Source organism: Bos indicus, chromosome 7 (genome assembly GCF_029378745.1).
Source record: "Bos indicus isolate NIAB-ARS_2022 breed Sahiwal x Tharparkar chromosome 7, NIAB-ARS_B.indTharparkar_mat_pri_1.0, whole genome shotgun sequence".
NCBI classification, from domain to species: domain Eukaryota; kingdom Metazoa; phylum Chordata; class Mammalia; order Artiodactyla; family Bovidae; genus Bos; species Bos indicus.
The window spans coordinates 9,974,670-9,987,380 of record NC_091766.1 but is presented as its reverse complement, the minus strand read 5'-3'; the positions used below and the strand labels follow the sequence as shown (position 1 = coordinate 9,987,380).

The 12,711-nt window shown below is 37.9% G+C and overlaps 1 protein-coding gene and 1 non-coding gene across 2 annotated transcripts in view; both read right to left on the bottom strand.

Moving 5' to 3' along the window:
* Positions 1-12,711, bottom strand: part of LOC139184054 (adhesion G protein-coupled receptor E2-like) — a 1,114,856-nt gene that overhangs the window by 617,625 nt on the left and 484,520 nt on the right. The window lies entirely within an intron of this gene.
* LOC139184322 (U6 spliceosomal RNA) lies at positions 6,573-6,679 on the bottom strand. Its single transcript, XR_011567900.1, has one exon. It is a non-coding gene; the product is annotated as a U6 spliceosomal RNA (small nuclear RNA).

Genomic DNA, 12,711 nt, shown 5'->3' with positions numbered 1-12,711 from the left:
GTTTCCTTTGTTGTGCAGAAGCTTTTAATTTTAATTAGGTCCCATTTGTTTATTTTTGCTTTTATTTCCAATATTGTGGGAGGTGGGTCATAGAGGATCCTGCTGTGATGTATGTCAGAGAGTGTTTTGCCTATGTTCTCCTCTAGGAGTTTTACAGTTTCTGGTCTTACGTTTAGATCTTTAATCCATTTTGAGTTTATTTTTGTGTATGGTGTTAGAAAGTGTTCTAGTTTCATTCCTTTACAAGTGGTTGACCAGTTTTCCCAGCACCACTTGTTAAAGAGATTGTCTTTAATCCATTGTATATTCTTGCCTCCTTTGTCAATGATAACGTGTCCATATGTGTGTGAATTTATCTCTGGGCTTTCTATTTTGTTCCATTGATCTATATTTCTGTCTTTGTGCCAGTACCATACTGTCTTGATAACTGTTGCTTTGTAATAGAGCCTGAAGTCAGGTAGGTTGATTCTTCCAGTTCCATTCTTCTTTCTCAAGATAGCTTTGGCTATTCAAGGTTTTTTGTACTTCCATACAAATTGTGAAATTATTTGTTCTAACTCTGTGAAGAATACCATTGGTAGCTTGATAGGGATGCATTAAATCTATAAATTGCTTTGGGTACTATACTCATTTTCACTATATTGATTCTTCCAATCCATGAACATGGTATATTTCTCCGTCTATTAGTGTCCTCTTTGATTTCTTTCACCAGTGTTTTATAGTTTTCTATATATAGGTCTTTAGTTTCTTTAGGTAGATATATTCCTAAGTATTTTATTCTTTTCATTGTAATGGTGAATGGAATTGTTTCCTTAATTTCTCTTTCTGTTTTCTCATTATTAGTGTATAGAAATGCAAGGGATTTCTGTGTGTTGATTTTATATCCTGAAACTTTACTATATTCATTGATTAGCTCTAGTAATTTTCTGGTGGAGTCTTTAGGGTTTTCTATGTAGAGGATCATGTCATCTGCAAATAGTGAGAGTTTTACTTTTTCTTTTCCAATTTGGATTCCTTTTATTTTTTATTCTGCTCTGATTTCTGTGGCCAAAACTTCCAAAACTATGTTGAATAGTAATGGTGAAAGTGGGCACCCTTGTCTTGTTCCTGACTTTAGAGGAAATGCTTTCAATTTTTCACCATTGAGGATAATGTTTGCTGTGGTTTTGTCATATATAGCTTTTATTATGTTGAGGTATGTTCGTTCTATTCCTGCTTTCTGGAGAGTTTTTATCATAAATGGATGTTGCATTTTGTCAAAGGCTTTCTCTGCATCTATTGAGATAATCATATGGTTTTTATTTTTCAATTTTTTAATGTGATGTATTACACTGATTGATTTGCGGATATTGAAGAATCCTTGCATCCATGGGATAAAGCCCACTTGGTCATGGTGTATGATCTTTTTAATGTGTTGTTGGATTCTGATTGCTAGAATTTTGTTAAGGATTTTTGCATCTATTTTCATCAGTGATATTGGCCTGTAGTTTTCTTTTTTTGTGGGATGTTTTCAGGTTTTGGTATTAGTGTGATGGTGGCCTCATAGAATTTGTTTGGAATTTTACCTTCCTCAGCAATTTTCTGGAAGATTTTGAGTAGGATAGGTGTTACCTCTTCTCTAAATTTTTGGTAGAATTCAGCTGTGAAGCCGTCTGGACCTGGGCTTTTGTTTGCTGGAAGATTTCTGAATACAGTTTCAATTTCCATGCTTGTGATGGGTCTGTTAAAATTTTCTATTTCTTCCTGGTCCAGTTTTGGAAAGTTGTACTTTTCTAAGAATTTGTCCATTTCTTCCAAGTTGTCCGTTTTATTGGCATATAATTGTTGTTAGTAGTCTCTTATGATCCTTTGTATTTCGTGTTGTCTGTTGTGATCTCTTCATTTTCATGCCTAATATTATTGATTTGATTTTTCTCCCTTTGTTTCTTGATGAGTCTGGCTAATGGTTTGTCAATCTTATTTATCCTTTCAAAGAACCAGCTTTTGGCTTTGTTAATTTTTGCTATGGTCTCTTTTGTTTCTTTTGCATTTATTTCTGCCCTAATTTTTAAGATTTCTTTCCTTGTACTAACTCTAGGGTTCTTCATTTCTTCCTTTTCTAGTTGCTTTAGGTGTAGAGTTAGGTTATTTATTTGACTTTTTTCTTGCTTCTTGAGGTATGCCTGTATTGCTATGAACTTTCCCCTTAAGACTGCTTTTATGGTGTCCCACTGGTTTTGGATTGTTGTGTTTTTATTTCCATTCTTTTCTATGCATATTTTGATTTCCTTTTTGATTTCTTCTGTGATTTGTTGGTTATTCAGCAGCATGTTGTTCAGCCTCCACATGTGGGAATTTTTAATAGTTTTTCTTCTGTAATTGAGACCTAATCTTACTGCATTGTGGTCAGAAAAGATGCTTGGAATGATTTCTAATTTTTTGAATTTACCAAGGCTAGATTTATGGCCCAGGATGTTATCTATCCTGGAGAAGGTTCCATGTGCACTTGAGAAAAAGTGAAATTCATTGTTTTGGGATGAAATGTCCTATAGATATCAATTAGGTCTAACTGGTCTATTGTATCATATAAAGTTTGTGTTTCCTTGTTAATTTTCTGTTTAGTTGATCTATCCATAGGTGTGAGTGGGGTATTAAAGTCTCCCACTATTATTGTTATTGTTAATGTCTCCTTTCATACTTGTTAGCATTTGTCTTACATATTGTGGTGCTCCCTTGTTGGGTGCAATTATATTTATAAATGTTATATCTTCTTCTTGGACTGATCCTTTGATCATTATGTAGTGACCGTCTTTGTCTCTTTTCACAGCCTTTGTTTTAAAGTCTATTTTATCTGATATGAGTATTGCTACTCCTGCTTTCTTTTGGTCCCTATTTGTATGGAAAAAACTTTTTCCAGCCCTTCACTTTCAGTCTGTATGTGTCCCCTGTTTTGAGGTGGGTCTCTTGTAGACAGCATATGTAGGGGTCTTGTTTTTGTATCCATTCAGCCAGTTTTTGTCTTTTGGTTGGGGCATGCAACCCATTTATGTTTAAGGTAATTACTGATAAGTATGATCCTGTTGCCATTTGCTTTATTGTTTTGGGTTTGAATTTATACACTGTTTTTGTGTTTCCTGTCTAGAGAATATCCTTTAGTATTTGTTGGAGAGCTGGTTTGGTGGTGCTGAATTCTCTCAGCTTTTGCCTGTCTTTAAAGCTTTTGATTTCTCCTTCATATTTGAATGAGATCCTTGCTGGGTACAATAATCTGGGCTGTAGGTTATTTTCTTTCATCACTTTAAGTATGTCTTGCCATTCCCTCCTGGCTTGAAGAGTTTCTATTGAAAGATCAGCTGTTATCCTTATGGGAATTCCCTTGTGTGTTATGTGTTGTTTTTCCCTTGCTGCTTTTAATATTTGTTCTTTGTGTTTGATCTTTGTTAATTTGATTAATATGTGTCTTGGGGTGTTTCACCTTGGGTTTATCCTGTTTGGGACTCTCTGGGTTTCCTGAACTTGAGTGATTATTTCCTTCCCCATTTTAGGGAAGTTTTCAACTATTATCTCCTTGAGTATTTTCTCATGGTCTTTCTTTTTGTCTTCTTCTTCTGGAACCCCTATGATTCGAATGTTGTAGTGTTTAATATTGTCCTGGATGTCTCTGAGATTGTCCTCATTTCTTTTAATTCGTTTTTCTTTTTTCCTCTCTGATTCATTTATTTCTACCATTCTATCTTCTAATTCACTAATCCTATCTTCTGCCTCTGTTATTCTACTATTTGTTGACTCCAGAGTGTTTTTAATTTCATTTATTGCATTATTCATTTTATATTGACTCCTTTTTATTTCTTCTAGGTCCTTCTTAAACCTTTCTTGTGTCTTCTCAATCCTTGTCTCCAGGCTATTAATCTGTGATTCCATTTTGATTTCAAGATTTTGGATCAATTTCACTATCATTATTCGGAATTCTATATCAGGTAGATTCCCTATCTCTTCCTCTTTTGTTTGGTTTGGTGGGCATTTATCCTGTTCCTTTATCTGTTGGGTGTTCCTCTGTCTCTTCATCATGTTTAAATTGCTGAGTTTGGGGTGTCCTTTCTGTATTCTGGCAGTTGATGGGGTTCTCTTTATTGTGGCATTTCCTTATGTATGTGGGTTTGTATAGGTGGCTTGTCAAGGTTTCTTGGTTAGGGAAGCTTGTGTCAGTGTTCTGGTGGGTGGAGCTGTATTTCTTCTCTCTGGAGTGCAATGAAGTGTCCAGTAATGAGTTATGAGATGTCTATGGTTTTGGGGTGACTTTGGGCAGCCTGTATCTTGGAGCTCAGGGCTGTGTTCCTGTGTTGCTGGAGAATTTGCTTAGTATGTCTTGCCCTGGAACTTGTTGGCCCTTGTGTGGTGCTTGGTTTCAGTGTAGGTATGGAGGCGTCTGATGAGCTCCTGTCAATTAATGTTCCCTGGAGTCAGGAGTTCCCTGGTGTCAGGGTTTGGACTTAAGCCTCCTGCTTCCAGTTATCAGTCTTATTTTTGCAGTCATTTCAAAACTTCTCCTTCTATACAGCACCACTGATAAAACATCTACGTTAAAGATGAAAAGTTTCTCCACCATGAGGGTCACCCAGAGAGGTTCACAGCGTTACACGGAGAAGAGAAGAGGGAGGCGGGAGTTAGAGGTGACCCAAATGAGATGAGGCGGAATCAATACAGGAGGGAGTGGGCTAGCCAGTAATCACTTCCTTATGTGCACTCCACAACTGGACAGCTCAGAGATGTTCACGGAGTTATACAGAGAAGAGAAGAAGGAGGAAGGAGACAGAGGTGGCTAGGAGGATAAAAGGGGGGAATGAAAAGAAGGGAGACAGATCCAGCCAGTAATCAGTTCCCTAAGTGTTCGCCACCATCTGGAACACACAGAAATTCACAGAGTTGGGTAGGGTAGAGAAGGGTTAGGGAGGAGACACAGGCGACCTGGAGGAGAAAAAGGAGAGTCTAAAGGGAGAGAGAGCAGTCAAGCCAGTAATCTCGCTCCCTCGTGAAAAATGGGTACTGAAAATTGAGTTCTTAAAGGTACAAAATTTGTAACAGATACATAAAAGCAAAAATTGAAATCTAGAGTAGAGTTTGGAATTTCAAAAATAAAATGTTAAAGAAAAGAAGAAAAAAAAGTCAAAAAATTATAATATATATATATATATGAAGTTTGCTTTAAAAAAAGGGTCTTTTTTTTTTTTTTGCTAAGTAATAGTAGGTTATAAAAGTGAAAATTAAAGGAATAATAGAGGACTTAAAATTCTTTAAGAAATTTAAAAAGAAAGAATGATCGTAAAAATAGTAAAAATATATCTAGGACTTTCTCTAGTTTTGTTGTGGGTATTGTGGGTTCAGTTCATTTTCAGCTAGTTCCTTGGTCCGACTTATATTTCTCAAGATCTATAGGCCCCTTCCTATGTAGTTGGTACTAACCACAGGGTTTTAATCTATTGCCTGTAGCTTCCAAGGTGGTTCCCTCTGTTATAGCTTCTTCTGTTTGCTGGTCTCTTCAGTGTCTGATTTCCACCCTGACACAAAGGGGACGGTGGAGGACACTTTTTTTTTTTTTTTTAGGCTCACTTGTTTAGTCACGCTGTGGGGAGGGAGGGACTCTTCAAACAAATAACACTGGCGTGTGCTCGCAGTGCATCAGCCACACTGGGTCTGCCCCCACTCACGGCGCGTGTAGCCTCCCTGCCCACACTGTTCAGGCTCTAGGTTGCTCCACCGGGAACCATCCGTGGCTGGCCCTGGGCTGCTTGCACCTCCCAGGTCCACGCCGCTCAGGTTCAGGCACTCAGGTAGTCCTCAGAGGCGCAGAATTGATTGGGCCTGCATTTTGTGGCCTTCCCAGGTCCAAGCAGCTCAGGTGATGAGGTGTTTGGTGAGCGCGGTTGCTGCGACTTATCACCTCCCCACAGCTTGGTTTTCTGGGTGTACAACAGGCGCACCTTTTCAGGTGGATGTTGACCGTCCAGACGCCCAAGAAGTTTTAGTTAGCAAAGAAGCCTGCTTACAGTTTTATAGATAATGCCTCTCTGGGGCTGCGAATGCCCCTTTCTGGCTCTGGCTGCCTGTCACCAGAGGGGGATGGTCTGCAGCTGGCTATCTCTGTTCAGTCCTTTGTTCCGTGTGTGGACCTGGTGGTGTCTTAGGTTAGGGCTGGCTTTTTGTGTGGTAGATATCCCACAGTCTGGTTTGCTAGACCAAATTGTTTCACTCAGATAGCTCTCAGGGTATTCAGGCCAGATCCTTACTCTAAGCGATGCAGCCCGCGGTGTGCCTCCCTGCCCAGCCCCCGCTTGCTAGTGGCATGTGCAGGTGTCTGCGCTGCTTCTCCACTGGGGGAGTTACCCAAGGGCTTGTAATCTGCGGGTTTTAATTGTTTTTTTTTTTTTTTTTTCCTCCCTGTTATGTTGCCCTCTGTGCTTCCAAGGCTCAGCACAGATTCGGCAGTGAGAAGGTTTCCTGGTGTTTGGAAAATTCTCTCTTTTTAAGACTCCCTTCCTGGGATGGAACTCCGTCCCTCCCTCTTTTCTCTCTTTTTTTTGTCTTTTATATTTTTTAAAAATATGGAACGCTTCACGAATTTGCGTGTCATCCTTGCGCAGGGGCCATGCTAATCTTCTCTGTATCATTCCAATTTTAGTATATGTGCTGCCAAAGCGAGCACTATAGAATGTTTTGTCAAGTAGTACATGCTTGTTTATTGTTGTTGAATGGATCAGGACTTATTTCTCATTTTATATCAACTTTTAATATACCTGAACAACTCCTTAAATTTGTTTGGAAGGATAAAATTGTTGGTAATAGCTGGCATAACTATCTAGCAAAAAATGAAGTTTTGCCCCCCAACATCTAATATTAATAAAATATTAGTACAATTATAGCCCCAGTGCAAATGTAAACAAAACATTTTTGATTAATATCTTGAAATCTACATATAAAATCTATGGGTGTGTAAAATCATCATAAATAGGCAAGATGCTCAGAAGTGAGACTATAGAAATGTACAACTAAATAAAATTTTTAAAAAGTTATGGCCAAAAATATGCCTCAATAGTCACACACAAACACATAAAACTGGAGAAATTTTACTATCTGAAATATCTAAGATGTGAGAGCATCTGTGGATGGTGCCAGTGTCAATTCCTGGTTTTGATATTATGGTATTTAAGATAATGGGAGAAATTGGGCGAAGAGCTCATCGGACATTTCTGAATTTTTCTGTAATGTCCTGTATGTCCACTATTATTTAAAAATAAAAAAGCTAATTATAAAAAGTCATTTGAAAAAATAATTTGTAAAAATTACTTGAGTGTCTGTTTAGTGTAGGAAAATAGGCATATGAGTATATAACAGTAATAGGCAAATCAAATATATATATACTTGGTCACCATTTTGATTATATGTATCATATAATATTAAATATGTTATGTATAATATATTTATATATATTAAATATATATTTGCTCTAACTCCATATATAGTTTAAGAAGACAACAAGGAAGCTCTTATATACCATCATCTTGGGAAAAACGTGGGCAAAGAACTTTGGAACTGGTAGCAAAGATGACAGTATTTTAGTGGAAAATCTGAAGACAGCTCTAACTATTCAAAATGCGGATACACTTTAACTCAGGATTCTCCAGCGCTGGCACAAATGACAATCTGATCCAGATCATTGTGGTGGGATCTGTCCTGTGCATTGTAGGGTACTTTGCAATATTTCTAACCACTTCTGAGCCCTCCATGTGTGACAACCACAGTTACAGTGAGAGTTTGACTTTCACTATCTTATATTTCTGTATCACTTATATTCTAGCAGTTTAATTTTAAAGGACATGAAGGACCATCAAAGGGAGAGTAGCACAGGCACACGATGACAGGTTATGCATGTGTGTATATAGGCTCGTTGTGTCTGACTCTTTGCGATCCTGTGGACAATAACCCACCAGGCTCCTCCATCCATGGGATTCTCCAGGCAAGAATACTGGAGTTTATTCTATGCCCTCATCCAGGAGACCTGCCCAACCCAGGGACCAAATTCACATTTCCTGTGTCTCCTGTGGCTCATGCATTACAGGTAGATTCTTTACCCACTGAACCACCAGGGAAGCCCATGATACAGTCATATAAATAATAAATCATTAGAGTCGTAATTGGAGGCAAGTCTATGAGAAATTATTAAGAAGGAAAAAAGATAGGGAAAATGATTGCACTAAGACATGAGGAGCAATTTTGATGTGCAAAGGGTCCTATTCATGTTTTGTATAAAAGTGTATTGGCATGTATATGTAGATAGTATACAAAGGTAAGTTTTACAATAAGTTAAGAATTTATGGGACAAAATGTCAGTGGGAATGAAGTTAGTCTATGTCAAGTGGTTTCAAAACAACTGTATGTAACAAAATTGGGTTAAAATCTAAAGAAAATTATATAGAAATATGAAATAGTAATGATTTAACAACATCAACATGGGTCACCAATACAAAATTAGATTGCCAAGACTTGGGGATAGAAAAAAAGAATATAACAGAATGAATTTTTAAATGTAGTAGAATGCATTGCCTGAGTTATTTCCTCTTATATGAATATGTGTGGATTTTTATTTGTTTTAGGAAGACACAAGTGATCTTTAGTTAAATGGTAATGAAGCATGCCTTCCACATGAAGGCCAGGTTTGATGCAACTTTCAGAAACAGATCTAATCACACACACACACACACACATATACACACACACACACAAATAATGGAAAGCAAAACAAAAGAAAGCAAAGGAAAACAGCAATATAAAGACTTGGAGAAATTAAATAGAGTGATTTATTAGCACTAAAGATGTAGTTACTTCACTGCCATTTTATTTAGAATAAATTCATTTAGAATGAAGAATTCTAACCTGAGAACTCAATTCTTTCAGAAAAATTAAAAAAAATGAAAAAGCAATGGAGGGAGCGCATGAGCTTGATTGACATATTGGTCACATGAAAACTATACACACTCACAATTTCTCTCAAATACATCTCTACATACACATACAGGCATGCATGTGTGCTAAGTTGCTTGAGTTGTGCTCGACTCTTTGTGACCCTATGGGACAGTAGCCCACCAGGATCCTCTGTTCAAGGAATTCCCCAGGCAAGAATACTGGAGTGGGTTGCCATGCCCTCCTTCAGAGGATCTTCCCAACCCAGGGATCAAACCAGCATCTCTTATGTCTCCTCCAATGGCAGGTGTGTTCTTTACCATTAGCACCACCTGGGAAGCCCCCTTCAGTTCAGTTCAGTTCAGTTCAGTTGCTCAGTCGTGTCCAACTCATTGTGACCCCATGGACTGCAGGACGCCAGACTTCCTTGTCCAGCCCTTATACATACATAAAACAGCTAAATAGCAAATAGCCAGTCTATGGGGGTAAAAAAAAAAAAAAAATAACAATTCGTTGTTTGAAAGATTGAAAGTAACAACAGAAAAATTCTCCTATTTGCCTATACTAAAGCAAAAAATTCACACAGATAATTTGAAATAAAGTAAATGACTAATCAATCCACATACATATTCATCCTCTCAGATAATGAGATAGTTTCAAGGTAAACACATCTGCATCCCCCCTTTACACTTCTTAATTTTTTCTTTTCTTTTTTTTTCACAGGAAATAATGTGAAAAATGTCTCTCACACCTGCTGTTGCAAAGATATATTTGCAAGCACTTCTTGGCGTGAAATGTTCTCACCATTACAGAAACATTATGGGAATATGCTCCATTTTAAAAGTTAAAAAGAAATGCTTTCACTTTATTTTATAGCCCTCCAACTAATACCCTATCTCTCTATTCCAGGTAATTAAGATATTTGGGCAAACGTTCTACTCTTACTGGAAGGAATTTATGTGTCTCCCCCATTTTCTAATGGGGCTTCCATTCTTAATACTTAATGGACATCAAATAGCATCGTCTTCCTGAATTCTGTGTTCACTACTCTTTTTAGCATCATTAAAATACATTGATATTTTAATCAAGCAAGAAAACAACCACATTTCCAGTTTTTTAAGGAAACTCCACACTGTTCTCCATAGCAGCTGTACTAGTTTGCATTCCCACCAACAGTGTAAGAGGGTTCCCTTTTCTCCACACCCTCTCCAGCATCTATTGCTTGTAGACTTTTGGATCGCAGCCATTCTGACTGGTGTGAAATGGTACCTCATAGTGGTCTTGATTTGCATTTCTCTGATAATGAGTGATGTTGAGCATCTTTTCATGTGTTTGTTAGCCATCTGTATGTCTTCTTTGGAGAAATGTCTATTTAGTTCTTCGGCCCATTTTTTGATTGGGTCATTTATTTTTCTGTAATTGAGCTGCAGGAGTTGCTTGTATATTTTTGAGATTAGTTGTTTGTCAGTTGCTTCATTTGCTATTATTTTCTCCCATTCTGAAGGCTGTCTTTTCGCCTTGTTTATAGTTTCTTTTGTTGTGCAGAAGCTTTTAAGTTTAATTAGGTCCCATTTGTTTATTTTTGCTTTTATTTCCAATATTGTGGGAGGTGGGTCATAGAGGATCCTGCTGTGATGTATGTCAGAGAGTGTTTTGCCTATGTTCTCCTCTAGGAGTTTTATAGTTTCTGGTCTTATGTTTAGATCTTTAATCCATTTTGAGTTTATTTTTGTGTATGGTGTTAGTGTTTTGGTTTCATTCTTTTACAAGTGGTTGACCAGTTTTCTTAGTACCAATCCCACTGCTGGGCATACACACTGAGGAAACCAGAATTGAAAGAGACACGTGGTCCCCAATGTTCATTGCAGCACTGTTTATAATAGCCAGGACATGGAAGCAACCTAGATGTCCATCAGCAGATGAATGGATAAGAAAGCTACGATACATATACACAATGGACTATTACTCAGCCATTAAAAAAAAAATACATTTGAATCAGTTTTGATGAGGTGGATGAAACTGGAGCCTATTATACAGAGTGAAGTAAGCCAGAAAGAAAAACACCAATACAGTGTACTAACACATATATATGGAATTTAGAAAGATGGTAACAGTAACCCTGTATACGAGACAGCAAAAGAGACACTGATGTATAGAACAGTCTTTTGGACTCTGTGGGAGAGGGAGAGGGTGGGATGATTTTGGGAGAATGGCATTGAAACATGTATAATATCATATATGAAATGAGTCACCAGTCCAGGTTCAATGCACAATACTGGATGCTTGGGGCTGGTGCACTGGGACGACCCAGAGGGATGGTATGGGGAGGGAGGAGGGATGAGGGTTCAGGATGGGGAACACATGTATACAATGTGATATATGACAAAACCAATACAATATTGTAAAGTTAAAAAATAAAATTAAAAAAAAAAAAAAAAAAAAGAAAACAACCACAATGGTCTCTGGGATACACTGAGATAAACATTTTCTCAGGTAAATGTTCTTGGGTTTCATTCTATTTGTCATTCTTCTGCAGTGTGTTTTGGGCTTTTGAACTCACCTGCATGGGAACGTTGAGAGGAAAGACCTCGTGTGGAAGTCTGAAACCCTTCCTGGATGGTTGGTGATGGAGACTGAAGCTCTGTCCCCAGACAAGTCAGCAGGAAAGGGCCAAGCATTAGTCCTTCACCAGACTTTGGACTCTAAAAGCAACAACTTGTCTCGTCCATGCCCAGGTTGTACAAGTTCAGGGATACACCAGAGGAGATATTCACAGTTCTCATTATGTATATTCCCCTCTAGTTATTAATACAATGACCTGTAAGCACATGAAATTCCTGAGGGAGTTGGTCTGGACAGAAAGGATGTTTTTCCCTATTGATAGTCTGTTCTCAGGACACCAGGTAATAAAGCCAGTAAAACTAAATTTGTATTAATATTTCTCTATTAACTCTCTTGCCCTCCAGCTATCTAAATCTCCCAGCACTTTATCCCAACCCCGAGCTTAAGTTTTCTCTAGCCTGTGAGACTCAGGTAACTTGACTAGGTCCCTTGGTTCAATAAAGCATTGACCTATGGTGGGGACTTAGCTCATGAAATCCTTAGAAAAGCTTTTTTACCCTTTCTGAGAGGGACAAGTGTGTTCCTTTAATGTTAAACATTGGGCAGTTCACTCCATGGCTTCCTGACACTTTTGCTAAAACCTTTAGGAATTCCATATTACACCTGAAGTTAAGAGCTAACAATTAGCCCTTGATTTAAAAAGGTTTGTAAGTTGTGAGATATATTTAGATACTGCCAAACACCATAACCTACCTCAACAGATTACAGAGATTATCAGATTTAATTTTTAGAGAAGCTTCTTCTGTGAGGTAGTATTACTATAACTCCATCCTCCATTTCAGGAATGAGGTTCAGAAGAATTTCACATTCTGCTAAAAATTACAAACCTGTTTTGGGATGGAGTCTTGACTGGAATTTTATCAGGATGTTTCCAGTTCTCTAACTCTGGTTTACAGTTCCCAGTCAGAGAACTGGGTTTTGATCCTGGAGATATGTGGCAATGTCAAAGAAGATGCTGCTAAACACCCACAATACCCAGGACTCAACACAGATAATTGTCCTGCAAAACTGTTAACAGCTAGAATGTTATAAACACACTTTAAACCAGCACTGCTCCAAGTTTCTAGCTTCCCAGGTGGCTCAGTGGTTAAGAACCTGTCTATCAATGCAGGGTATGTGGATTCGATCCCTGAGTCAGGACATCCCCTGGAGAAG